This window comes from Lissotriton vulgaris, chromosome 11, assembly GCF_964263255.1.
Source record: "Lissotriton vulgaris chromosome 11, aLisVul1.2, whole genome shotgun sequence".
NCBI lineage: Eukaryota > Metazoa > Chordata > Amphibia > Caudata > Salamandridae > Lissotriton > Lissotriton vulgaris.
Genome location: NC_141699.1, coordinates 556,597,946 through 556,625,270, shown reverse-complemented (window position 1 = coordinate 556,625,270; position 27,325 = coordinate 556,597,946). Strand labels below are relative to the sequence as shown.

Sequence of the window (27,325 nt, the reverse complement as noted above, 5' to 3'; positions counted from 1 at the left end):
TTGTTGTGTTCTAAATCTCAAGGGCTTATTTTGCTCACTCGCAAGCATCCGACACGTCAGGTTCGTGATTATGAGTTTGTGTGAAAATGTGATTGAAACATTACTAAACTGCGCACTGAACATTTCATTTTAATTTGTTTTGAGTTTGAGGGGCTGGATGGTTCGAGGTAGATTACAAGCTCCGCATAAGATTTCACCCTGAACAATTCAAAAGTATCTTCCTGTGTGTGCTAAGGGCACACGGCCCCTTTTCCCTAACGTTTGTAATGGAAACGATCTGCCCATCCTACAGCAAGATGTGCTGTCTTCTCTGGGTGCAGGATGTTTGGAGTCACCCACTGACTGCTTTTGATCTCTGTGCCTGAAGGCGAAGTGAGTGGTGTGCTTGCAAAACAGCAGCTCATGTGTGCAGTGAAGTCGTTCTGTTTCACCCCATGCATGGCTTACATACCTGTTCAGCTAAACAAAACCATACCTAGAGTCAGCACGCTATGGGTGTTGCCTCCGCAGTAAGAGTAGGCGTTTTCTCTCACCATTATAATGTATTTCATTTATATATTGCAGGTGCTGCTGCAGTTTTTGCAGTTTTGTTGTGAATAACAGGTGTTGTTAATACTACCCCACTGTACGGTACTCTTTTTGTTGATCGCGACCAGGTGAAGGGTTTACTGGACACACCAAGGGTTGAACCTACTGGTTACACACAGGAAGTTGCGACAAGCACTTAACTATTTTGTGAACTGAGTCCAGGTTATATGAGCTAAGTAGCAGTTGTGAGTTTGTAGGTCTAATACATCTGGTAGTACCAGCAGAAACCGCTCTGCACAAGAGCTTATGTTTAGTCCCAAGGAAGGGTGAGGGGCTGGTAAGCTGTGTTTGCCCTTTGTTCACAAGACCGTACCAGAACAGAGTGATTGGGAGAATGTCCTGATCATTCTGTGGCATATTGGGGTGTGTGGGTGACAATTGCTTCTTGAATTTAGTGGTTTACTGCCATGTGCACCCTCTACTCTCCTTAGTGCGTTGTGGAAATGTTATTACTGTTTATATAGGGCACATTCTGCCGTTTGTGTGGCCGCTTGAAGCTTTCGGCAGTCCACTGACATACCAAAGGGTTCCTGGTTAACCTTGCAGACCAAAGATCAGATTCTGCTTATGGTGTTAGGGTTGTTGTTGTTGTTGTGTTCTGGTCCGTGTCTTGGTTATGCTAAGTTTTGTTGGTTGCTTGCCAAGTGCTTAGTATAACCCTATGGCTGCCTTAAAGTGCTTAGCAGTAGGAGGAAAGTGTCTTTCTCACTAACCAGTGTGACAGATCTAGGTCTGGGCTGATGCTGGAAGGCATTATCAGAGCTCTCAAGTTTCCCAGTTCCATGCGTGAGTGGCCTTTCCAATCCAGGTTTTCCTTTGCATTTCCTGGGATTTGTAGTTCTGTTGATAATTATTAAAAGTATGTGTGGTGTCTTCTTGGTATTAAGTGTTGTTGGATGCGGTCAAGCCAGCTACATGGCGTGGCTTACCCAGATGGTAATGGAAGGCACTGCACATAACCACAACTTACAACTCAGCCACAGTGGATACATTTTCAGAAAACCGGGTCGTTGACCAGAGTATTGGGGGATGCAGGATTCAGTGTGGAATCTGAAACTTTTAACTATTCTATCTTAAAATTTTGGCTTAGCCATTAGGTTCTCAGATACTTTACGAATCCAGGATAGTTGGAGGCCGTGATGTGAGATATTTGATGTTTCGGATTTCATGTCGCATTTATGTGAAAAAATGCTGTTGAAGGCCACGTGATTGGTATGCCCTATAATTGTTGTTTATGTAGTATGAAAGGAGTTATTTATAGTTAATTCAGTTGTTGGCATTTGTTGTTTCTTTCTGATTTCGGGTAGATCAAAGACCTACTGATCAAGCACTAGAGGCTAGTCTGTTGGTAGCAGCAGAAACTGTGTATCTTGCTTTGCTGGTTTGGCTGAGCCAATTCCATAACGATTTGTTTTGTTAGTATGGAAAGCCTGTTCCTGAAAAGAGACATTTTTGAATTGCAGCACTCACTGTTGTCTCAGTGATTGTAGGTTTGGTACCTGCTTCTGTTTAACAAACCAAACCTGTTCCAGAAACTCTAGTTGTGGTTGACTAATGGGTGGCCTCTCTCTATTGTGCTATACGTTGACCTAGCGAAATCAGTACTTGGCACAACCTAGTGGCTGATTCGGTAGAAGAAAAATACTGTATGGTCCTTCATGCACTGCTTCTGACATTTGTAAACGCTGTATACAACATGTTCATGTTACCCACTTTAATGAAAGTTCAATGACCTATATCAGAAGGATAGAAGCCTCAAGTCTGCCTTGCCGTGGTTTGAACTGATGACCTTCAGATCACAGCAGATGTCTGCAACAAGGGCCAGCTTCACAGTTTTGAAACAAGCACTTGGGCATAGACAAAAATTGTTCATTGGAGCATGCCCGGCTCCTTAAAAAAAGCGAAATTGTATAAAGTGACACAAATGTGGCTGATACACCAACTTCAAAGAGGAATCTCCCCCAGATTTTTTTCAGAATTCTTGCTCCACATTTTGTGACCTTGCTCCAACATATTTAATTATTTCAATACTGTACCTAAATAAATCTTTAACATAAGATTATCCACTACGCACTTATTCCCCCATTACTTATTTGACTATAACCCTGGATGTCACGTGGAATTTATAATCTAAAAAACATAATTGGAACATAGCATAGGCATAAGACCACCTCAATTCAAGCCTTCTGTGCACTATCCGCTTCAATAGATAAACATACGTTGTCATACTTTCAAAACATTATCACTACACTTCTTCCATCCCCAGCATCTTACATGTATGATCAACAACCTACTCTCCTCTACTCCTCAATGATCCATTGTTAACATCTAATCACTTTCTCTACATACCTTTAAAAAATCAGTAACATACAAACACCCTGACTACACTACTGACTTCTCCACCACCACCTTCTCAACTATAGCCTCATATTTTTGACTACATCAATAATTTAAATCTTTCTTCCCATTTAAGCTTCCAACCCTCCCTAAGATCTATCACACAGCTTCGGTCCTCAGATCACCAATCCTCTTGAAACCATATCCAGCATTATTATGAGTTTAACATCTTAGCAACTATTCCTCCACACTTGGCACATATCCAGCTCACCAAAATCTACAGTGGTTCCGCGTTTCCAGAGAAATCTAATACTGGTCCTGCACTCCCTCAAAGTTTTCACCCAGTAGCTCCAAATATATTCATCTCTAAGATACTGAGTAATTGGTATTTAATCATCTTACGCTTGATCTTTCATCCAGTAACCTTAGCCCCCTCCAATCTGTTTTCCGTACACTACACGCCATAGAAAACACACTTTCTCACGTTGAACTCTACTTTTTATCATCACTGTCCACCACAGTAAACTTTTTTCCATCCTCACACTCTTGGACCTGTGCTCGGCCTTCAGCAAGGTTGGCTACCCTACTCTGCTCTACGCCTTGGGCCTCGTGACCCAGCCCAAAAAATTGATCACATCTTACCTGTCTGAAAATGTAGTCATAGACAGCTAGAAGGTAAAGACTAAAGACCTCAACAATCCGATGCCTCCTAAATTATTTTGTGGCCCACAAGTCTCTGTCCTACACTGTCTTATATACACATTTGGGTTCCCTTATCCCCTTTAAGTCAGTGACACCAGAATCTTATTTTTCTTTCAAATTTTATACCTCACGTGCAGCCTGGCATCCTGAACTGTTTCATTACCATTAGACAGCCTTACCGTTCTTCATGCTAAATTCCTCTAAAACTGATGTCTTAAACTTTCCTTCAACAACTGCAACCCTTCTCACTTTCCCCTTGACTCACTGAAATGTGCTTCCTTGGCCAGAAACCTTTAGTCCTCCCATGAAAATGGCAATATTTATTACCAACTAAGCATGACTTCAACTGCACTAATCAGCATTTTATTGTTTAGTAGGCAGTCTGCCTCCACATTACTCCTCAGCACAACTAGGTACGGTCATAATCTTTGCTACCCTGACTTTACAATTTAACAGATATACTGTCACAAGGCCAACTTGCTCATCCACGGGAACCATGTTTTGTATAAATTACACCTGACCGCCACATAATTGTGCTGACTATCGTACATTAAGTATTATTCTACTACGGTGGGGTGTGCTCTCCTTCGTCCCCTTCACCAGTTCATGATAGTCGCAGGCACCTTAAGCCAGGGCACCTGGAAATATGCCGAGGACCAAATTATATGGCAGAGTTGATGAAATTATGTTGCAAGAAAAGGCAAAGTATTCAGGGTAATTCAGCACATTTTATGACAGTATTACTTCATTATTTTTTCATTTTCACCCATATTAACACTCTTTGAGCAAAGATTTCACCTCATTAGAACCACTTTAGCATTCAAAGTACAGCCATAAGGAACTGAAATGTGACCATTGAACCTTTGGGAAGGGCCTTCCACTGTGCTGCAAATACAAGTTGCTGCATTTTAGTAACTTTTGACAAATGTGAGCTATGTAAATCCAGTGGACCTGCCTTAAGCTAAGCTGTATTAACCACGCACTACAAAGCAGCCTCCCCCGATGTGCTATGAAACCAGCATTGAGAAAGTCTGTAGGTTTTGGCTATGCACAATCTATTGGTTTTGTTAATTTTGTTTTAGCCATGTTATACAGAAGCATGGCTGAATGTAAAAAAAAAAAAAGCGCTATGACACCACCATCATTTATAGCACCTTTTTTTAGGTCTCGCCTGTCGATGCGCATGCGCATCGAGCAAGCGAGACTATGGGGGCTTATCCACTCTTTGTCCAACTTGCAAGGAATCGTGGCGATTCCTTGCAGTGCCCGTGACTTTTAAGCTCAATGCGCATGCGCATTGAGCTTAAAAGCGCGTGCACATCAGTTCCCTCATCCGCACGTCGCATTTCTCCTCCCCCCTCGCCCCCTCCCCTGCCCGCCGTGTCGCATTTCTCCTCCCCCCTCCCCTTATCTGTCTTCTCTTCGTCTGTTCCCTCTCCCCGCTCCGCCCCCTCCCGCCGTGTCGCATTTCTCCTCCCCCCTCCCCTTATCTGGCCTTCCCTCCGTCTGTTCCCTCTCCCCGCTCCGCCCCCTCCCCTGCCCGCCGTGTCACATTTTTTTTTAAATCACCACTTCTACCATTGTACTTAAAGAGAGCTTGCCTGCAAAACAAGTTAAATAGGAAAATGTAGTTCTGTTTCTCTAAACCCCGTCACCCCCCACGGCTCCCTAAAGTTGACGGTTAGGGGATAAACTTGTAGACCCAGCGTGGCCATTTAAGAGATGGGGTTTGTTAAACTAGAGGGGCTGTCAAGACATGTCACCACCCACATACCAAGTCATTTTCAATGGGAACAAATCTTACATCTTAAAGTACAGTGCCAACAACCACTGTGCCCTTGCAGCCTCAACGACGCCAGGGGCGGTCTCAAGAAACTTATTTCTTTATGCAAGTGTAAAGTTTTGAGCTGTTCGCTTCTAGCGCAGCGTCTGACCTGTGTGACAGCTCACACGTTTAAGAGGCAGCATCGTGTCTAGATCCCCGGTCTCCACTTTTGGACCCACCAAACAATTGGTTTTGTGTCTCAGGAGAGGCGAGCGATACAGCAAACAGGTGGGTGGCAAGCGCCGCTCCATGGCACTGCAGTAGAGATGCGCGAGGACAGGCAACAAGCGGCAGCTCCTACACCTCCTGCCCCAACACCAGCGCGCGGACTGCCAACAGACAAGATGCTCGCGGGAGGCGCCCTTACCGCTTCCGGACGTCCTCGGCCAGACAGGGGGGCGGGACTGTCTTGGCCGGCATGGCTGACTGGCTCTGATTCACTAGGCACTTCCAATGTGGACCTCTGGCAAACTGATATAAAAACAATCAAGGGTGCGTATGCACACAAAGTCTCTAAAGTTTTTTGTATAGCGCGAACCTGGACATGTACCAATTTACAACAAAACCATTCAGACTAACACATCTTTTAAGGTGCAGGAAGGGGGCGTATATTTTTTTTGTTATTGCAGTTATTAAAGCAATTTGCCCCAAAGGTATGGGAGCGCTTTACATGAGCATCATGTTACAAGGGTACATACATTTTTTGGTAGGGGGAGATTAAATGATTAGCGTTAAAACATACACTGCCAAACGCGCCTTCACATCCTCACCCCCTCATCCTCACACACCCTCACTCACCCTCACAACCCTCTCACCCTCAATCAGCCTCACACCCCCTCACCCTCACACACCCTCACCCTCGCACCCTCTCACCATCACCCCCTCTCCCTCACACACCCTTACCCTCATCCCCTCACACACACTCTGTCACCCTCTCACCCTCACCCTCACACCCCCTAACCCTCACCCTCACCCTCACCACCTCACACACCCTCAAACACCCTCACTCACCCTCACACACCCACACCCTCACCCTCACACACCCACTCACCCTCTCACACCTGCTGCACTCTCCTGCTCTCTAGAGATGTGGCCTAACGACCAGAGCTGCCATCTATGTCACGTAAATACAAAACATGTTGCATTCCAAATGCTATAGGTGTCACATTCGCGAAAGTTATAACTATTGGCGTTGTAAATGACAAAGCTATCAATTTAGCTATTTTAAAAACCAACAAATAAATAAAATATTTGTCATGTACAAGACCAATAGCTCCAACTTTTCTAATGCGAGACCTATTGCATTTCCAATGCTTGTATTTACTTTCAACAGTGGTGCACAGCAGCCATGCTGATGTGGCTAAAAAAATGAGAAAGCCATTCGATATCGCCAATGCTTGTGTTTTTCAGCAACTTGAGAGAAAAGAGTGTGATGCAAAGGGAGCGTTGCATTGGATGTTGAGCATTTTCAAAAGCTCTGAGTAAAGAAAAGTATCGGATTGAAGTACAAACAAAACAAGCCTTTGGATGCCTGAGCGAAACTGCCCTTGCATAGCGCTGTCTCTAAGTAAACGTTGCGTGCTACCCAGAGCTGGCCTTTGCTCGAAGGGTGCCCTGGGTAAAGCCAAATTTGGTGCCCCTCCCTCCAGGCCTCTTTAATTGTCTGTGTATTGAACATTTGGGATGAGTAAGAGGGAGTTGAAGGGCGCAAGATTCAAAAGCGCCATGAAAAGCAAAACAAAAAGCAGACGCGGGCACCAGAAGACTTCAGAAAGTGTTTAAACACATTTTTCTTTGGACCTACGCCTAGGAGGAGTGCACTGAGGTGCAGGGAGCTCCTACTCCCCACAGGAGGTCGGTGCTCTGGGCCTGGGCCCCGCCTGCACATCCTAATCCTCGTATATAATACTGTTCTTGAGTGTAAATCCAGGAACTAACCATAACAAAACCAGATTTACAGGGGATAGGGGGCTTGGGGGGACCCACATATGCACGGCCACGGACTATAAAACTGTCCTTTGCGAGGCCCCTCTCAATATTTCCTGTTGCAAGCAGGAAATGTTAGGGACCTCTCAGTCGCCTTGAGTTTAATTTAAATCCCATATCGTGGTATATGTTCGGCCAGGCCTGCCTGTGTGCACGGTGCCTCTCATTAACTCTACTGCTGCACTGCTGAAGGAATCCGTTTGGGTTCTTTGCCCAAGGCTGTGTGGGTGATGGCTTTTGCCTTGTTTGCGTCCAGGAGATATGTTTGCCCTCTGCTCCTCAGCATGCCCCCTGAGTTCGTTTCTTCACTTCCAGACCACCAGTTCGGCGTCCAGGGCCGGAGCGGGGAACCAAAAGCAACCACGACAAAAATGCTCCGCTCGCTCCTTCTCCAAGCTCTTTTTATCCATCCACCCAGTCTCTTCCTCTCTGCTCTCCGATCTCTTGCTCTTTCTCCACCCCTCTTTTCTCCCTCTCTGACCTCTTGCACTCTCTCTCCATCCAATGTGTGTGTGTGTGTCTCTCTCTCTCCGCCTTGAAGCCCCCCTATACCTGCTGCAATTAATCTTAGGGATGTGGGGGAAAGTAACAGAGGCAGCTGCGGCCCTAGCTGTCAAAACCAGCGTCTAATGGCTCCAGCCCTCCGGAGAAATGCCCGGTAGAATATAAGGCCGGTCCGGCCCTTTGGGCGCTGATTTGGTGGGTATTTACTATGCAGTGGCTACGCAGTTTACAAGAGTTACATAGAAAACCCTACAGGCAGCTGGGCATCATTTCTTGCACTTGTGAGCATGCCATTGTGAACCGGCTTTGGACCTGAGTCTTTGGGCACAAAGTACTATGGGTGAGGTACAAAGCAGCTGGTACTTGTTTTTGTTTTTGTTTTTTTATAATACCAGCTGCGTTGCCATCCAACCAGAATTTTGTGCTGCGACTGATTTACTAATCAGTTGCAGTTAAAAATCACTATTGGCAGGGCGTCCTAAAAACTCCTGGCTCATTAATATGTCTGAAAACCGAGATCGCTTGTGGAATACCACAAGTTCTGTAATGAATAAACATGCAATACAATATTTGCCATAACAAAAATGTACACATACCAGTTATTAATATCACTATAAGTCAACGTGCTTAGTATTTTAACCCTCACAAGACCATGGGGTAGCAATGCTATGCCATCCTCCCTATGTTACTGTAGCAGCGGGACTAGGAATTGGCAAGAGTCGGGTTTTTGTAACGTTAGGATTTATTCTTTCATAAAGGGAATCAGTACAAGTTTTACGAAGGGCTCCCCGGCGTGGTGATCTGCTCCGTTCCCGTCTGGTCTTTCTAAGCACTCCCTCTTCTTTTCTTCTTACGGGGCTCCTCCTCCTTCTGGGCTCCGGAGGCTCCGTGCTGTCCGCCCTCGCCGACACCGTACGGGGGTAAAAAGAAGAGAGGCCGGTATAAGTACGATTGTATGAACAAGTATTGGAGCACCGGGGAGGGGGGCCGTGAGGGAAACACCCAGTGATGCACAGCAACAGGAATTACCAGTATTAGCAACTGAGAGGGGAAGTGACGGTGAGGGAACCCAGTGTTTTACTCCAATCATACAACACTCTACTAGTTGCGACTAGCTCGTTTTTTTATCCAGCCTATGAAACGGTTACGCACCTCAGAGAGCCGTACCCCTCCAGGCGTACGGCTGGGCGGATCGTGGTGTTGGCCTCCGGGCGTGTCCAGTGCTGCTTCGGCTCTCCCGTATTGTCCTCCTCTCTGTTCCGAGACCTTTGGTGCGTCCGCGATGTTGTCCTCGCTGATCCACTTGTAGCTGTGGTCCGCCTCTCGTCCTCCACTCCTCCAGTCGTTCTCTCCCCTCCGGTCGTCCTCCTCACTCGCTCGTCCTCCGCTCCTCCAGTCGTTCTCTCTCCTCCACTCGTCCTCCTCACTCGCTCGTCCTCCGCTCCTCCAGTTCTCCTCGCTGCTTCCCGCCTCTCCGCCCTGCTCCTCACTGACCGCTCCTCCGGTGAAATAACACACCTGGGACTTGTCTGTTACGCCTTTTATGGGAGGGTCTAGCTCCACCTCCTCGTCCAGGTCTTTGGTCCAGTTAAAGGGCCCGTCTTCCTCCTCGTCGCAACTGTACCTCTCCGGGCCAGGCCATCTTGTCACAGGTACGGGCTGAGGAAATAAGAGGGGGGGGGTCACAGAAGGTTAATTCGCGCCCTAATGCGGGGCTGTCGCTGGGACCCCGGTTACACACCTCCCCCCTTGGACCCTTCCGCTCGGGAAGGGGATGCCGGGACAGGTAATCGGCCCCCTTGTTGTCCACCCCCTTTTCGTGACACACAGTGAAGGAATAGGGCTGTATCGCCAGGAACCAGCGCATAACTCTAGCATTAGAGGACTTGTTCCTAGCCATCCATAACAGAGGGGCATGGTCAGTGTACAGCGTGAAGGACCTGTCCTCCAGATAGTAGGCCAGTTTCTCAATAGCCCAGCGAAATAGCCAGGCATTCCTTCTCCACAGTGGCATACTTGAGCTCTCTCGGGAACAGTTTTCGACTAATGAAGAGTACAGGATGATCCATCCCGTCCTCCCCCTTTTGAGACAGTACCGCTCCGATACCGAAGTCCGAGGCGTCAGTATGCAGCGAAAAGGGTTTCTTGAAGTCCGGCGAGGTGAGAATTGGGGCCGAAATTATAGTCCTTTTCAAAGATGAATAGGCTTCCAACATGGCTTGGGTGGGGCTCCTCAGGATGGACTGTTTGACGTGAGACTGCAGAGCATCCGTGAGAGGGGTGGCCAGTTACGCAAATTGCGGTATGAACCTCCGATAATAGCCAATGAGGCCTAAGAAGGCCCGCAACTCTTTCTTGGTACTGGGAAATGGAGTCTCCGCTATTGCCCTCACTTTTTCTGTTTGTGGCTCTATGAGGCCGTGTCCCAATACATACCCTAGATACTTAACCTTGTGGAAGGCTAGTCGGGATTTTTTTGCGTTTATCCGTAGTCCCGCACGGGCGAGAGTATCTAGTACCTTCTGTAGGTGAACCAGATGGGTCTCCCAGTCGGGGCTAAATACGACAATGTCATCCAGATAGGCGGACGTGAATGATGTTATGTCCTTCAAGACATTGTTCATAAGCCTCTGGAAGGTTGCGGGTGCTCCGTGTAGGCCAAACGGAAGCACCGTGAATTCGTAATGGCCCTCAGCAGTTGAAAAAGCAGTTTTGTGTCGATCTTCTTCCCGTAGGGGAACCTGCCAGTAACCCTTTGTCAGGTCTATGGTGCTGATAAACTTGGCTTTACCTAGTTTCTCGATCAGTTCATCGATACGTGGGATGGGATATGCATCGAATTTAGATATTTCATTTAGGGCTCGAAAGTCCATGCAAAATCGTCTAGATCCATCGGGTTTAGGTATCAAAACGATAGGACTAGACCAGTTACTGTGAGAGGGACGTATCACCCCCAATTTCAGCATTTCTTCCACCTCCCGTTTGATGTCTTGTCTCCTGGCCTCCGGAATCCTGTAGGGGCGTATCTTCACTGTTTTTCCCGGGCTAGTCTCAATGCAATGTTCCGCGAGGGTGGTTTTTCCTGGAATGTCGGAAAATACGTGTTCTTGTTGTCTAAGGACTTCCGACAGCTCCTGTTTTTCTTTTTGTTGTAGGTCCTCATTGATTACCAGTTGGGGTATGGTGCTGGGATCAGGAGGCAGGTCTTTCTCCACTATGTGTACCCCTACTGGAGTCTTGCCCAGCTATTTCTTTAACATGTTGATGTGATATGTTTGTTGTTTTCTGGGGTTCATCTGTAATCGGTAAGTGGTATTCCCGATAGTATCCACGACAAGAAAAGGCCCACTCCACTCTGCTTTGAATTTCTGCGTGGAAGAAGGTAGCAATACCAACGCCCAATCCCCTTTTTCCAACTTACGCCATTTTTTTCCTTTGTCGTAGACCTTTTTCTGTTTCTCCTGGCTTTTTTCTAGATTAGCGAATGCCAGGTCCCGTAATTTGCCTAGTTTAGAGCGAAGGTTGCGTGCATATTCCAGGGTACTGGCCGTTTCTTCCGGGGTTTCTCTTTCCCAGGCTTCTTTGGTCATGGCCAGCAGAGTTCTGGGTTGACGACCGTAGAGCAGTTCAAAAGCAGAACATCCAAGGCTACTCTGTTTCTGCCCTCTGATAACATATAAAGCAAGGGGCAGTACTTGATCCCACTCCATACTGTTGACTTCCAACATTTTTCGCAATGTGGTTTTTATCGTACGATTATACCTTTCCACGAGGCCGTCAGTTTGTGGATGGTACACCGCCGTGCGGATTTGGTGTATGTGTAGCGTTTTGCAGACCTCACCCATGAGTCGAGAGACGAATGGAGTTCCTTGGTCGGTCAGTATTTCTTTTGGGAAACCCACTCTAGAAAATAGTTCCAACATTTTGTCTGCGACATTTTTAGTGGTCGTTGAAGTTAGCGGAAATGCCTCAGGGAACCGGGTAGAGTAGTCTACAATTACCAGGACATACTGGTAACCCTTTCTTGTTTTCGGTAGGGGCCCGATGATGTCCATCCCTATCCTTTCAAAGGGAACTCCTATTATAGGAAGGGGCTGCAGAGGTACGGCGGGTGGCCGGGTCATATTTCTTTTCTGGCATATGTCGCATTCTTGACAATAGTTCATGGCATCTTTATAAATACCCGGCCAATAGAAGCATTGTAGGAGATTCTGAGTTGTTTTTTCAGCCCCTATGTGTCCCGCAACCAGGTGAGAATGTGAAAAAAACAGCACCTGTTCTCTGAAGGACACCGGGACCAACAACTGTTCCGGGTCTTCTTCCTTTCCTTGTCGGTACAATAGTCCATTCTTGATGAACATGCGAGGATACCGAACTGGTACCACGCCATCGTTTTGGTGCGCATTCTCCCAGGCGTTAAGTAACGTAGCATCATTAGCCTGTGCAAACTGGAAGCTGCGGTCCAATGTCCATGGGTCGGGAGAAATCAATGCAGGTGCCTCACTTCTAGATCGGGGGGTCTTTCTGACGGGGATCCCCTCTCCCATACTCTTTTTGAACATTTTCAGAAAGGACGGGTTGTCAGTTCCTAAGATCAGGTCTTCTGGAAGGGTGTCTAGTACCCCAACTCTTACCCGAGAAGGGGGGGCTTCGGGCGACATCAACGTGATAACCGCCACGGGGTAGGGTTTTACGTCCCCGTGGACACATCTTATGAACACCTGTTCGTTGGGTAAGACTTGCTGGGGTAGTACATGGTGTGCTTGTATTACTGACTGGCGGCAGCCAGAGTCTAGGAGAGCTTGTATGGTGGTACCGTTGATTCTCATACTTACTCTGTAGGCGTTTCCCATTTCGGCGGAATAGAGGACGGCGCGGGGCAGGTATCCCACCTCCATTGGTTCCTCAGTCGGTTTTTTCCGGGGACAGAATCTAGCAATATGACCCCATGTGCCGCACTCGAAACACTGAGGTCCGCTGTGCGGAAGGGGTTCGGTCCTCCAGTTTCGAGGTCGAGGAGGTTCTGGGAGGCGTACCGACCTTTTCTCTGACTTGAAGGAGGTTTTCTGTTTCTCGGTCTCTACTGGAAACATGGGTCTCTGTTGGACCCGAGAAAAAGTATTCGCCATTTCCACAGCTTGAGCTGTGGTTAAGTCCGGATGTTGTTTTAGTCATCTTTGTGTGGCAAAAGGTAGAGCCTCGAGAAATTGTTCCAGGTATATCCTGTCCATAATTTCTTCTTTTGTGCTGTCTGTAGGGCTCAGCCATTTATCTGCTGCCATTTTTAGACGGACAAACAGGGTTTTAGGGGTCTCCCCGGTTACTCCTCTTTCTCTTCTGAATCTTAGCCTATAGGCTTCCCGGTCCAGCCCCAGATGATCGAGGATGATCCTTTTAATATCCGCGTAAGGTGTGTCACCCCTTGGGTTGGCTACCTGATAGGCGGCTTGGGCTTCACCGACAAGTAAGGGGGCCAAAAAGAAGGGCCATTTCACTCCAGGCCACCCACACGCCCGAGCAGCACGCTCGAAATTCATTAGAAATGCATCCGGGTCTTCGCCGGGCTGATACTTCTGCAGCGATACTCCTCCGATAGTGTGAGGTATGTTGCTCACTGTAACTGGTCCCGAAGCTAGGGGGGGGTCCAGGGCTCGGGCCGCCACGGCGGTTTTAATCAACTCTCTGTCAGCTTCTGCGGCCCTGAGCTGTTGTTCCGCGATCCTCTCCAGTCTTTCCTGGCCCTGCACCAGGGCTTGTACGACTCCTTCCATCGTCTCGTTGCAGACGTTCACAGTGCCCACATTCTCCACCACTGTAGCAGCGGGACTAGGAATTGGCAAGAGTCGGGTTTTTGTAACGTTAGGATTTATTCTTTCATAAAGGGAATCAGTACAAGTTTTACGAAGGGCTCCCCGGCGTGGTGATCTGCTCCGTTCCCGTCTGGTCTTTCTAAGCACTCCCTCTTCTTTTCTTCTTACGGGGCTCCTCCTCCTTCTGGGCTCCGGAGGCTCCGTGCTGTCCGCCCTCGCCGACACCGTACGGGGGTAAAAAGAAGAGAGGCCGGTATAAGTACGATTGTATGAACAAGTATTGGAGCACCGGGGAGGGGGGCCGTGAGGGAAACACCCAGTGATGCACAGCAACAGGAATTACCAGTATTAGCAACTGAGAGGGGAAGTGACGGTGAGGGAACCCAGTGTTTTACTCCAATCATACAACACTCTACTAGTTGCGACTAGCTCGTTTTTTTATCCAGCCTATGAAACGGTTACGCACCTCAGAGAGCCGTACCCCTCCAGGCGTACGGCTGGGCGGATCGTGGTGTTGGCCTCCGGGCGTGTCCAGTGCTGCTTCAGCTCTCCCGTATTGTCCTCCTCTCTGTTCCGAGACCTTTGATGCGTCCGCGATGTTGTCCTCGCTGATCCACTTGTAGCTGTGGTCCGCCTCTCGTCCTCCACTCCTCCAGTCGTTCTCTCCCCTCCGGTCGTCCTCCTCACTCGCTCGTCCTCCGCTCCTCCAGTCGTTCTCTCTCCTCCACTCGTCCTCCTCACTCGCTCGTCCTCCGCTCCTCCAGTTCTCCTCGCTGCTTCCCGCCTCTCCGCCCTGCTCCTCACTGACCGCTCCTCCGGTGAAATAACACACCTGGGACTTGTCTGTTACGCCTTTTATGGGAGGTTCTAGCTCCACCTCCTCGTCCAGGTCTTTGGTCCAGTTAAAGGGCCCGTCTTCCTCCTCGTCGCAACTGTACCTCTCCGGGCCAGGCCATCTTGTCACAGGTACGGGCTGAGGAAATAAGAGGGGGGGGTCACAGAAGGTTAATTCGCGCCCTAATGCGGGGCTGTCGCTGGGACCCCGGTTACAGTTACCCACCTCTTTGCTCCCTTTTACCATGTCTTACTGGAAAAGCAAGGTATTTCCAATGCCCTCTGCTGTCTTTACTGAGTGATCTCTGGCAAAGGTCTCCTGTTCTTTCAGCCTGGAGTCCTGGCTACTCACACACTCAGATCCTCCACCTTAGTTTTGCCACACATTCATCAACCCCAGACCGTGATCGACCTTCCTCTTTCCAGTCTACCTCCCCCCTGCCATGAACAACTCTTCTCCCTTTTTGGCTATTTCTGAGCATTGAGCTTTTCTTAAAAGCGCAAAGAACCATTTCTTCATAGGCACATTTTCGCCCCCCCCACCCTATTAAGTTTCCACCTTCTCTTGTACACTGGATTCAAACCAAGAACACCTTTTTGACAACAATGCATTTTACTCATTTTTTTAATCAATCAATTCATAGAGAAATCACTTCTTACTGCCTTTCTGATTGACTCTTACAATGTAATCCAGAAATCCACCCTACTCTCAGGGCCCATTCAATGGGATTTTATCTCTCCCCGTCTTCTGGTTTGGGTTCAAGTTTATTTTTAAACTACACTATAAAAATATAGAGTGGTATAAACCATATATTGTACTGTATTGTAATTGCATTTATATAGCGCTTACTACCCCTGACGAGGCGTCAAATCAATCAATGACACTTATAGAGCGCGCTACATACCCGTAGGGTCTCAAGGCGCTGGGGGAGGGGGGGTGCCGCTACTGCTCGAACAGCCAGGTCTTCAGCTTCTTCCTGAAGGAGAGGTGGTCTTGGGTCAGGCGCAGGTCGGTCGGGAGGGAGTTCCAGGTCTTGGCGGCCAGGTAGGAGAAGGACCTTCCTCCTGTAGTCGCTCTTCGGATGCGGGGGACGGCGGCGAGGGCGTGGTTGGCTGATCGGAGGTGGCGTTTGGGAGCGTAGAAGTTGATCCGGCTGTTGAGGTAGCTCGGGCCTTGGTCGTGTAGGGCTTTGTGTGCGTGGGTGAGGAGGCGGAAGGTGATTCTTTTGTTGACGGGGAGCCAGTGAAGGTCTCTCAGATGTCCGGAGATGTGGCTGGTTCGTGGGATGTCGAGGATGAGTCTGGCTGAGGCGTTCTGGATCCGCTGGAGTCTCTTCTGGAGCTTGGCGGTGGTACCGGCGTAGAGGGCGTTGCCGTAGTCCAGTCGGCTAGTGACGAGGGCCTGGGTGACGGTCTTCCTGGTCTCGGTGGGGATCCACCAGAAGATCTTCCGTAGCATGCGTAGGATGTTGAAGCACGCCGAGGAGACGTTGTTGACTTGCCTGGTCATGGAGAGGGAGGAGTCCAGGATGAAGCCCAGGTTGCGTGCATGGTCTGTCGGTTTGGGTGCGGTGCCCAGGGCGGGAGGCCACCAGGAGTCGTCCCAGGCGGAGGGTGAAGAGCCCAGGATGAGGACCTCCGTCTTGTCAGAGTTCAGTTTCAGGCGGCTGGTCGTCATCCACTCGGCTACCTCTTTCATCCCTTCGTGCAGGTTGGCTCTGGCGGTGGCGGGGTCGTTGGTCAGGGAGAGGATCAGCTGGGTGTCGTCGGCGTAGGAGATTATGCTGAGGTTGTGTTGGCGTGCGATGGCCGCGAGGGGGCTCATGTAGACGTTGAAGAGGGTGGGGCTCAGAGAGGATCCTTGAGGGACGCCGCAGATGACTTCGGAGGCCTCTGACTTGTACGGTGGTAGGCGGACTCTCTGTGTTCTTCCGTCGAGGAAGGAGATGATCCATTCCAGCGCCTTGTCCTGGATTCCGACGTTGCTGAGGCGCTGTACTAGGGTGCGGTGGCAGACCGTGTCGAATGCCGCGGAGAGGTCTAGGAGGATGAGGGCCGCTGTTTCTCCGTTGTCCATCAGGGCTCGGATGTCATCGGTGGCGGCGATGAGGGCGGTCTCGGTGCTGTGATTGGCTCGGAAGCCGGACTGTGAGGGGTCGAGGGATCCATTTGTCTCGAGGAAGGCGGCCATCTGCTTGTTGACGGTCTTCTCGATGACTTTGGCTGGAAACGGGAGGAGCGAGATGGGGCGGTAGTTCTTGAGTTCGGTGGGGTCAGCTGTTGGTTTCTTGAGTAGAGCGCTGAGTTCGGCGTGCTTCCAGCTCTCAGGGAAGGTGGCGGTGTCGAAGGATGTGTTGATGATGTCTCGCAGGTGGGGTGCGATGACAGCGTCGGCCTTGTTGAAGACGTGGTGAGGGCAGGGGTCGGTCGGTGATCCGGAGTGGATGGAGTTCATCGTGCGGATGGTGTCTTCGGTGCTGATCGGGTTCCAGGCGTGGAGGGTGGTGGTGGGGGGTGGTTGTTCGGTCATGGTGTGCGTTGGTTGGTTGTTGAAGCTGTTGTGTATGTCCGCGATCTTGTTGTGGAAGTATGAAGCGAGGGAGTTGCAGAGGTCTTGCGATGGGGTGATGTCGTTGTTTCCTGCGCTGGGGTTGGATAGCTCTTTCACGATGTTGAAGAGTTCCTTGCTGTTGTGTGCGTTGTTGTCCAGCCCGTCCTTGAATGCAGTTTTCTTGGCGGCGCGGATCAGCTGGTGGTGCTTCCGAGTGGCCAGCTTGAGGGTGGTCCTGTTGTCCGGTGTAGGTTCCCTTCTCCAGACTTTCTCGAGGGCTCGGCAGTTCTTCTTGGAGCTCTTGAGTTCGTCTGTGAACCACGGGGCTTTCTTGCTGCCGGGTCTGCTGGGCGGGGTCCTCAGCGGGGCGAGCTCGTCCGCGCAGATGCTGATCCACTTCGTGAGGTTGTCGGCGGCCTGGCTGGGGTTCGCTGAGCTGGCAGGAGGGTGCTGGCTCAGGGAGGTGGCGAGCTGGTCTGCTGTGATCTTGTTCCAGCTTCTGCGGGCGGCCTGTTGCTGGTGGTGGTGGGCCGTCGTTCTCTTGAAGGTGAAGTGGACGCAGCTGTGGTCCGTCCATTGAAGCTCTGTGGCGTGGCTGAAGTCGATGTCTGTGCTGGAGGAGAAGACTGCGTCGAGTGTGTGTCCGGCGAGGTGGGTGGGGGTGGACACCAGCTGGACAAAGCGCTTTTTCGGCAGGTAGCACGCTACTCCGGGACCCATAGAGGATTAGTGTTGAATTAGTATAGTGAAACATGCAAGTACATTTTAAGTGGTGAATAGGTTGAGGGAGGAGCCAAGATGGCGACCAGGACGGACGTGTAAGCTACAGGCTCCGCGAGCCGTCCGATCCTGCACCGAAATCCTGCCACGCATCCTGATTATCCCGTGTCTAACTACAGACACGCGAACGCTTACGCCACCGGTGCTCTTTTGAGACCTCCGCCGTTCACCTACGCGGCGAACTCGCGCTGTTTCCCGGCCCCTGAAGCTGACCCGGGACCTGGAGCCGATCGCAGATCTGAAACGGCCGGGCGCCGTCAGCCGACCACGCTCACGGGACACTAGCTGGGACGAGAGCGCTCCTGATCGCGGAGACGAGCCACATCGGCCCCTTCGATCTGGTAAGGCTCCTGGCCGGATCGCCCTGTTAACACGATCCATGGGAATCCGACCCACATTGCCTTCCCCCCGGTGAGCCTGGGGACTGCACGGAGTCCATCTTGGGGTGCCTGCCCTGACACAACTCGTCCACGTCGCTGGTTAGATGGACAGCGTCCGTTCTGCCTCGGCCCGGACCTGTGTGCTGCCTGTTTGTCGGTGGCTCCCACTTTTCTAACTCCCGCCTGTGTAGTCGCCCCCCTGTCGTCACCGTGAGCCTGCTGCGGAGGTGACCAAGACGTCCCCTCCCGTGTAGAGGGAAGATGGCGGACTCCTCGTCCTCAACGGGAAGGATCCTGTCTATGCCTAACCGGGTGATCAACGGGGGGGAGCGCCCATCCTGTATGAGTCAGCCAGCGACGGGACGGGAACCGACCTGCGGCGATATCCTGACTGCCTTGCTTGACTTGCGGGCGACATGGCGGCGACAAGCCTACATCTTGGAACAGCGGATAGTGGGAGCTACGGAAGGTCCGACACAACTGCGTTTGCCTGGCCCCCTGTTGCCGTAGCCTACCCCTGTTCAGGAGACAGTGTTACACTGCGGGGCTGTGAAGAAGCGATCAGACCTTGGAGATACAGTTGCTTGCTTCATTTCTGGCGAGGCTACTGTTGCGAAGCCGCCCTTCGATTCACTGCCTGCTACTGTTGCCACCGGCTTAACACTGTTGCACCCCTCAGAGACTCTCCGGGCGATGACTTCCCTCCCTGCCCTCATTGTGACTCTTTCTCCGCGCCTGCAGTGTGTGAGTCGTATAACAAAGGGGGGGGCGCCCCACCATCTGTGCTCTGCTGGTGATGTCGACTGGGGGCGCTCGCATCTTCCTCCTCTTCGCCTTCCCTGCTGGAGGAGGCCATTTTGTTCCTTTGTCTGGCCGGTGAGGAGTGTACGGCGGCGGACATGTTTGGAGGTATTTCAGCGCTCTGGCCAGGGCTGAGGATGCTAACACGCTAACTTGCTGACTGACTGGTGACGACCTGGCCTGTCATGGTATTTGTTGTGCATTGCACGCCGGGGAGGGGATGTTTTCCTTCTTTCACGACCGCAGTTCTAACATCCTCTTGCTAGTCTTCGTGGTTAAGATCTTGGTCCTGGGCGAAACGGGAGTCTGGAGGTGGACTACTTGCTTATACCTGTGGTGAGGTCTTTTAATTTTGAAGCTCCGTTTGGGGTAGTAACCAATGCCTTGCTCGCGAGCCTGGAGAGCTTGATAATTGTTGGCTCCTCCCCACCTTCTTCATTTTTGGGGGGTCATAGACTAGTTTGCACACTCGTCTTCCTCCCTATATGTCAAATGTGACGCTTTTTCTTTTATGCCTTTCTTCCGATCTTGGACTTTACTTCCTCTTCCTTTTTCTCTCCCCTTTTCTCTTTTCTTGCTACATTTCGGGTTTATGGGGCGACAGACACTCTGCTGGGGGGTGGCAGGCCATAGCCTCTGCATGTGTGTAGGGTGGGGGGTTACAATTTAGTTTCGTTAATTTCTATGGTGCCTATTTATGATCTCTTTATAATTATCTCTTTCCTTCTGTTCTGGGTCTGCAATGGGGGTTTGTAAGGAGTGGATGGCGCTGTGGGTGGTATGCAAATGTGGACTGATGCTCCTGTTGTTTAGAACTGTGCTGCCATATTGTTGGGTGTTATCACTACTGCCATGTTTATTGCTGCCTGCATGTGCTGTGAAGCGGATTGTATGGACTCAGTTCTCCTTGACTCAATTTTTACCGATTTATGTTTAGATCAAAACTTTAAAAATTAACCTTCACTGCTCCTTCTCCTTGGCGGCATGATTCAATTTAGTGTAACTGCTATTATTTGTTGCTATATTTCCTGATACCGCTGGGGGGCCTGGATTGTTTGCTTTCGTGCTTAACTGTTTCGTGGCCGGCCTGACGGTTGTAGGCCCGTATTTGTTCCCTTTTTCATGCACAATAAAGGTTTTCAAAAATTTAAAAAAAAAATTAAAAAAAAGTGGTGAATAGGTTAGTCAGTTATTTTGATTCGGAATGATAGCAGAAGGATAGAGGAGGACAAAGGTTTGTATTTATTCATTCAATTCTTTATTTATTTATCGCTTGTTGACGCACGCTATTCAGGAAGCCTATAAAGGATTGGTGGTGAATTTTTATGGTGAAATATGAGGTAATTTCAGTGGTGGATATTAGTCTGTTGCTTGGAGTGAGAAGAATAGTGGAGGGACAAAAGGGGAAGAAAGATTTGCAATCATATAGCACTTGTTACCCCTGATGGGTGTTGAAGCGCTTTTCTGGCGAGTAGCACGCCACTCCGGAACCCATAAAGGATTAGTGTTTAAAATTAGTATAGTATAAATATGAAGTAATTTGAGTAGTAGATATGTTATTCAGTTATTTGGGCAGTATATTAGTATAGTTTAATATGAAATTTGAGAAGTGAACATGTTAGTCTGTTAATTTTATTTGAAAAGGATAGTGAAGGGCTAAAAGAGTGTACGATTTTTTTTTTTTTTAGGTCTTAGCAGTAGGAAGAGGCTTTTGGATGAGTAAAAAGGAGTTTTTGAGGGGAGGAGTCAGGGGAGAGTTTAGAAAGGTTTGTTTTAGGGGATCGGTGTAGTAAAAAGAGGTGTCAGACGATGCAAGGAGGGGGTAGGGCAGGAGAGAGTCTAGAAAGGGTTATTTTGGCGATCATAGTAGTGGTATGGGGTTTGGGATAAATGAGAGAGTGGATGTAGAGGATATATTGATAGATGTATAGGATGATAGATAGGGTAGTGCATTGGAAGAAGTAGTAGAAAGAAGTTTGAGATTAGTCAGAAGGGTGGGCTAGAAGATATATTGAGCGAAGTATAGGCTGAGAAATAGGCTAGTGCATTGGAAATGCTAAATTAGAAGAAAGTGATAAATATATAGATCCATAAGTGCATTGAAAGTATATAGATATATAAAGAAAGTAAGTATATTTAGATTAAATATAGGCACAGAATGAGAAATAGGGTAGTGCATTGGGTATGCTTTTTCAGGAGAAAGTAACAGACATACAGATCCAAGTACATAGATGCACAATGAAAGTATGTACATGTAGACTAAAGATGATTTTTATGTTCGAGGCATATGGGCTGCAGATGGTACATTATGAATAGATCGCCATCTGGTGTTGGGCTCGGATGATTGCACTTTGTTTTTCTCTTGGAGAGTCTTTTGTATGTTGGTGACTCCTCCCTTAGTTGGTAGTGCGCATGGGCATCGGCTCCATCCTTAGATTGTTTTTTTCCGCCATCGGGTTCGGATGAAGATCGAGACGCTCCAGATCAACTTCAGAAGAAAGTGATTTTTCGGCGCGTATTCCCTTTCCAATTCGACGGTATTGTTAGCGAACGCGTTCTTTTCCATTCCGACGCGTTACAAATTCAAAATAGAAGAGAAAAACTTGGATCTACGTCGAAGAACAGGAGACCTTTCTCGACGCAGTCAAGCCCGGAGTCCATGGAAAGGACTCCATTCAAGAAATGTCCATCGTGTGGTGCTAAGTTCCCACACAAGGACCTACACGAGGTGTGCAACCTCTGTCTATCGCCTGAACACGAATCCAGGGACTGCGAAGCCTGCGCAGCATTCTCCTCCAAGCTAACGATTAGAAATCGTCGAGCTCGAAGACACGAGGCTTCCAGAATGCAGGCGGAGGCAATCCCGGAGCTGTTCGGAGACGAACAAATCGAGGAAGAAGAGGACCAGTCGGGGTCGGAAGGGGACCAGTCGGAGGTTGAAGAACTCTTCGAGCAACAAACCGTGAGTGACGACGTCCCCTTACCGAAAAACCGACCCCGTGCGGTAACGACCCCGCCCTCGGGCCCGGTCAAACCGCTGAAAAAAGTTTCCGACGCCCCGCCTTCGGGCCCGGCAACGAAACCGAAACTGAAACCGAAACACTCGGAATCCCACCACGTCGGATCCGAGAAAAGGGCGTCATCGACTTCGACACCGAGGCTGCATACAAAGGAGAGCTCGGTATCGAAACACTCCATGTCGAAAAAGAAATATGATGTATCGCCCAAAAGACACTCGATACCCAAAAAGTCGGAATCGAGCAGACATTCGGTGTCGAAAGAAGATAGAAAACAAAAACAGCTCTCGGAATAGATCGCCATCTGGTGTTGGGCTCGGATGATTGCACTTTGTTTTTCTCTTGGAGAGTCTTTTGTATGTTGGTGACTCCTCCCTTACCACTTTCCTCTATTCCACTCCTTGGACATGCCGGATTCTCTGCTGTATACCGCAGCCTACATAACTGTGGGCCTCATTAGGATGGCAGACGGACCTGCGTCCGTCCGCCACCCCCGAGGTGGGAGGGACCGTCCGCAGGGACAGCGGCGGTCCCTCCGTGCGAGTTAGGATGTGACCGCCACTCTGGCGGGTGCTTGAAACAGCACCCGCCGCAAGGTTAAATATGCATGCTTTTTATTTGCATGCACAAAACGGCAGGAACCGCGCGGTGCCTGCCGCCTTGTACATGCAAATGCTGGGGGGTACCATAGGTACCCCCTTGTGCACCCCCCCACCCTCCGACATCCTGGGGGCCCGCAAGGGCCCCCCAGAAGCTATTTTCCACATGCTTTTCCATGGCAGTAAATCCGCCGCGGAAAAGCATGTTTTGACACACATTGTAATTTGGCTGGCGGTGTCTTGCAGACACCGCCACCAAATTGCGGCCAACACCCCGCGGATCAGCGGTGGACGGATCTGCCGTCCGCCACTGATCCCACCGCCATCCTAATCTGGCGGTGGGTGTTTTGTAGGGCCGCAGCGGTGATTCCGCATCCTCCGGGCCGACGGTGGCTTCACAGGCCCAGAGGATGCGGAATCACCGCAATCCTAATCGGCCCCTGTATCCGGATCCCATTTAATTTCTATGCGAGACATTAATACCCACTTTGAACATGGCAGATTTGCTTAAGAATCCCTGCCACTCAACGGTTTTTAACCCTTTCACTTTGAGCTGTAGCTGCATGATTGATTCTAAAAATGTACTGTACAATTTCCTGGTATATTTAAGTAAGTTTGTTATAGCTCCGTCTTCACTCCTATGTAAAGCTTTCAGCTGATATCAGCATGAAGTGATCTACAAATTATGACTGGTTATAATCTGTCCACTGGTCATTTGTCTCTGCTGTTTTAAAGGGCTAGGACCTGTCTCTCCCCCAGCTAGGTCCCTTTTCGAAAGGGGCTTGGATTTGTACTTCCGACACATTTCTCAATTGTGCATAGTGTGCTTTATAGCTGGGATGTGAGGGACTGGACCATCTAGTTGCTGACTACATGCACTCCCTCCCGCACGCCAGATGTATGTTGGTGGCCTCCGATCTGCCTTAAAGAGGGGAATGGCAGCTGCACTTCTGCTCCAGGAAGGGCCTCCTCTTCCTTTCCCGCTCCATAATCAAACAATTCTTAGAGAATCCGGAACTGGGAGGTTGTGCCTGTATCTCAGTTTATCGCTGGAGAGGTTGGGGTGGGGGCTGGAGTCCCTCTTCAGAGCTCTCACTGTGATGCGTTTAGGCCTGACTAGTCAGGGCACCTCACTGAGACCTGTTGTTACGAATGGAGAGTTAGTTCTCTGGGCATTGGTATAGCCCACTCTGTTAACACATGGTATTTATTGGCTGCTGCTTGGTGTGTTATTATTCCGCCAATGACGTAGTTGCTTTGCAATGCAAGAGGAAATTATTTACATTTCAAATCTTCCTAAATTATCACACAATAATGTTTAACTCGTACATATTATCGTACATATTCTACACAAAACTATTTTTTTTGCATTCTTGTTCACTGCATTAGTTTTCCTTATATTGTAGTCAGGACTCGGAATACAAGCGAAACCTAGTGTCATTTTAATATTTGTTTAGTAATGTCTGTAATTGGAAAAGGATCAAACAAAGACCGCCGGTAAAGTAGCTTATTTTCCTTCGGTGTATAAGAATCTCCCATCCCCTCGGCTGGTGGCTGTGGACAAAGACGCTCTTTATGTTGGGCAGTTGCAGTGTAATTTAGAACACTCGCCTCTTTGTAAACTAAGCGCACGTCGGTGTCCAGCGCAGGGTTCGCTTCCTGTTCACCCCGCCCTAATTTGTGTCCCTTGTCATAAAGTCTTGCCACCCACAACCAGCGGTGTCACGTACTGCGTTCCAAGACGCGCTCTCGGGGAGGCTTCATTTGACTCAGTAGGTGTGTGTCTCGCAGTTGAGCGAGGCCTGCGCTCCTTAAACCCTCTACCCCTCCACCTTAACCTCCCAAAGCTGGTTGCAAGTAAGGCCGCGTGAAATCCGCCTAATATGCCTGTGTGCCTTTGTGCAGCTAAGCGAAATGTCTGCACATTTCGGGTATTGCGAAACTGACATTTGCTGCTGAATTTTAGCACGAAACCCGTCGACACGAGGATTCATTTAATTAGGGTGATCAGATTTTCAAAACAAACTAGCATTGGCAAAGCCAATAAGTCCCACCTAAGCAAGAGATATTGGCTTTGCCAATGTGTTTTAGCCATGTTGACACCAGCGTGGCTGCTGGTCAGCATGGCTAAAAGATAGTGCCGTTGTGGAGTGGCATAGAGTGGATTAGAGTAGTGTGTCATAGAGTGGAGTAAAGTGGCGTGGAGGGAGTTTGGAGTGTCGCAGAGTGGAGTAGTGTTTTGGAGTAGCATAGAGAGGAGTGATGTAAAGTGTTGTGAAGTGGAGTGGTGTTGAGCGGAGTTCTTTGGAGAAGATTATTGTACAGTGAAGTGGTGTAGAGTGGAGTAAAATGGTGTGGAGTGCGTAGAGTAACATGGAGGGTCGTACAGTGGAGGGTTGCAAAGTGGCATGGATTTGAATGGAGTAGTGTGTCATGGAGTGGAATGTCTTAGAGTGGAGAGTCCTGGATGCAATGAATCACTTCTAAACCTCACTGCCCTGTGAGAGTGAAAGTGAGCGAGAGCTCTCCACGCAAGTGAGCGCACAGCAACTCGAGCTGCAGCCAGAGTCCAGGTTTTCACGCTGACCGAGGAGGCGTGTGAGGAGACGCAAGGAGGATGCCGGCCGCTCCGGACCTCAATCCCCTGCTCTCTGTGTCCTGCTTGCCCCCCCGGCACTCCACACATAGCGAGGGGGTGCAGGGCGTCTCATCTATCTGCCGCCCTTCCAACTCAAGGAGTAGCGAGGTTCGGCGCGATTGAAGGTGGTGCCTCCCCTGCGCGGAGGCGGGTGCTCAGTGCGCGAAGACTGTGGCCCAGAATTGTACCAGGGACATTGGGGTGATTGCTGCCAGAGATAGGAGCGGGTCCCCGCAGCAGGCAGGTGCCTTTGCGGCTGCCATTAAGTGGCGGTAAGTGGAAGGTGGAAAGTGGGAAGCTGCGGCGAGTGGGTAAGACCTGTTTCAGACCGGGTGCAGCCTGCACCTGTGCGCTACCCGCCTTTCCTGCTTGCCCCTCCAAAACTTGCCCAGAAACTGTCCTTCTGCCACTCCTTAGCTACGCTGCTAGGAGGAGAGGAAGGAAGAAAGAAAAAGATAAGATACAGACCAACTCCACACCCCCAGGAGAGATTAAACAACCGTGCCCTCCTCTGAAGGTTTCACTCCAGCGAACCAATTATTTAAACCCCATTTGAAACAATCACTGTTATAGCAAACTCAGCTCGCCGGACAGATATATACTCGTTCAGTGCTCAGTGTCCCGGCTCAGCGACCTGCTTGAACTATACAGTGGCTGGCAAAATGCTACAGTCCGGCAAGAGTGTGGGCCCATTAAATTGGGAAATGCGGTCAGGGAAAATAAGAGGGGGTGACAAGAAAGACTAACACTTGCAAGCCCCAGCCCCAGCTAAAAACAGGAAGGACCAGTATGAGGATAAGGAAGGGCCGATGATTGATATTACAGCTCAAAATTATAACCCTTCGCACACGTCCTCAGCATATCTTGGCACGCGAAATATAGAGGGCCAAGAAGAAATAGAAGCAACAGAAGTACGGCACGAGTGCAGATCAATAACCGATGTACCACTTCCCATGGCAACCATCTTGGAAACCACAGAAAAACCCTCCATAGCGGCCGCCCCACAACCCATGTGCGATGGTAGCAAGAAGGCAATCCGTGCGGCAACTCGCACGGTCATCAACCGGCATAACTCCTGCCCGAATAGCAGCAAACGAGCACTGATTACTATTAAAGCTACGGAGGATAACCGGAGTGGTCTCGTCTCGAAAGTTCCAAATCCTATTAACCCAAGCTACAACAATAAAGCCCTCCTAAATTCCTAAATAAAAATGAACGCAAACTCGTCCACATTAGGGGACAGAAAACCAACAAATAGTGAAGTGGAATGGCCAGAAAAAAAAGTCCTCCGGAACGCAGGATTGGGCCTGTTAGGCGACAAAAATCAAGAAACACGGAGCCCAGAACAATTAACCCCGGAAATTTTTGACCTTCTGGACACCAACCAACGGAAAAATTCCCAGGTAACTGACGTTTTAATCCACTACCGTTCTCACCCGGATCTTCCTTATTTGTCACAAGAACATCAAACTTCACCATGACACAGTGGTCATAATGGCCTAAGTCTGTCAAATTGAATGCAATTCAGCACATCAGCACAACAAACCCATTTTGAGTCCCTTGGGTATGTTAGACCTACAGAAGGGGGCCTATCCCCCCCCCCATTAGTCAGGGGAGAGCCAACTCAACCTTTGCCACTCCAGGCCACCCTAATTCATCTTTCCAAAGGCCGGAAATTGTAGAACACCCCTCTCTGGATAACCAAAATGATGCTCCGATACGCCAACTAAACCAATTAGGATTAGTCTTTCAGTTGCCGTTTATCTTAAAAAAGGCATCACCTATCGTGTTCTCAGGTAGTTTGAGCAAACCATCCCTAGGGCATTCGCCCCACTGGGATTACCGTGCCAGCTCAGCTTCACCAAAGTCTCCAGTTTGGCCTCACCTGTTTAGTACATTGGACACAATAGGCAAAGCAATGACCCTTCATGCAGACAAACTGGACACTCAAGTAGACCTCCTAAATATTCTCG

At 49.4% G+C, this 27,325-nt stretch overlaps 1 protein-coding gene across 3 annotated transcripts in view; it reads left to right on the top strand.

Annotated features, from left to right (window-relative positions):
• The window catches only part of SLC39A14 (solute carrier family 39 member 14), a 207,066-nt gene that overhangs the window by 57,168 nt on the left and 122,573 nt on the right, over positions 1-27,325 (top strand). The gene's annotated exons all lie outside the window — the stretch shown is intronic.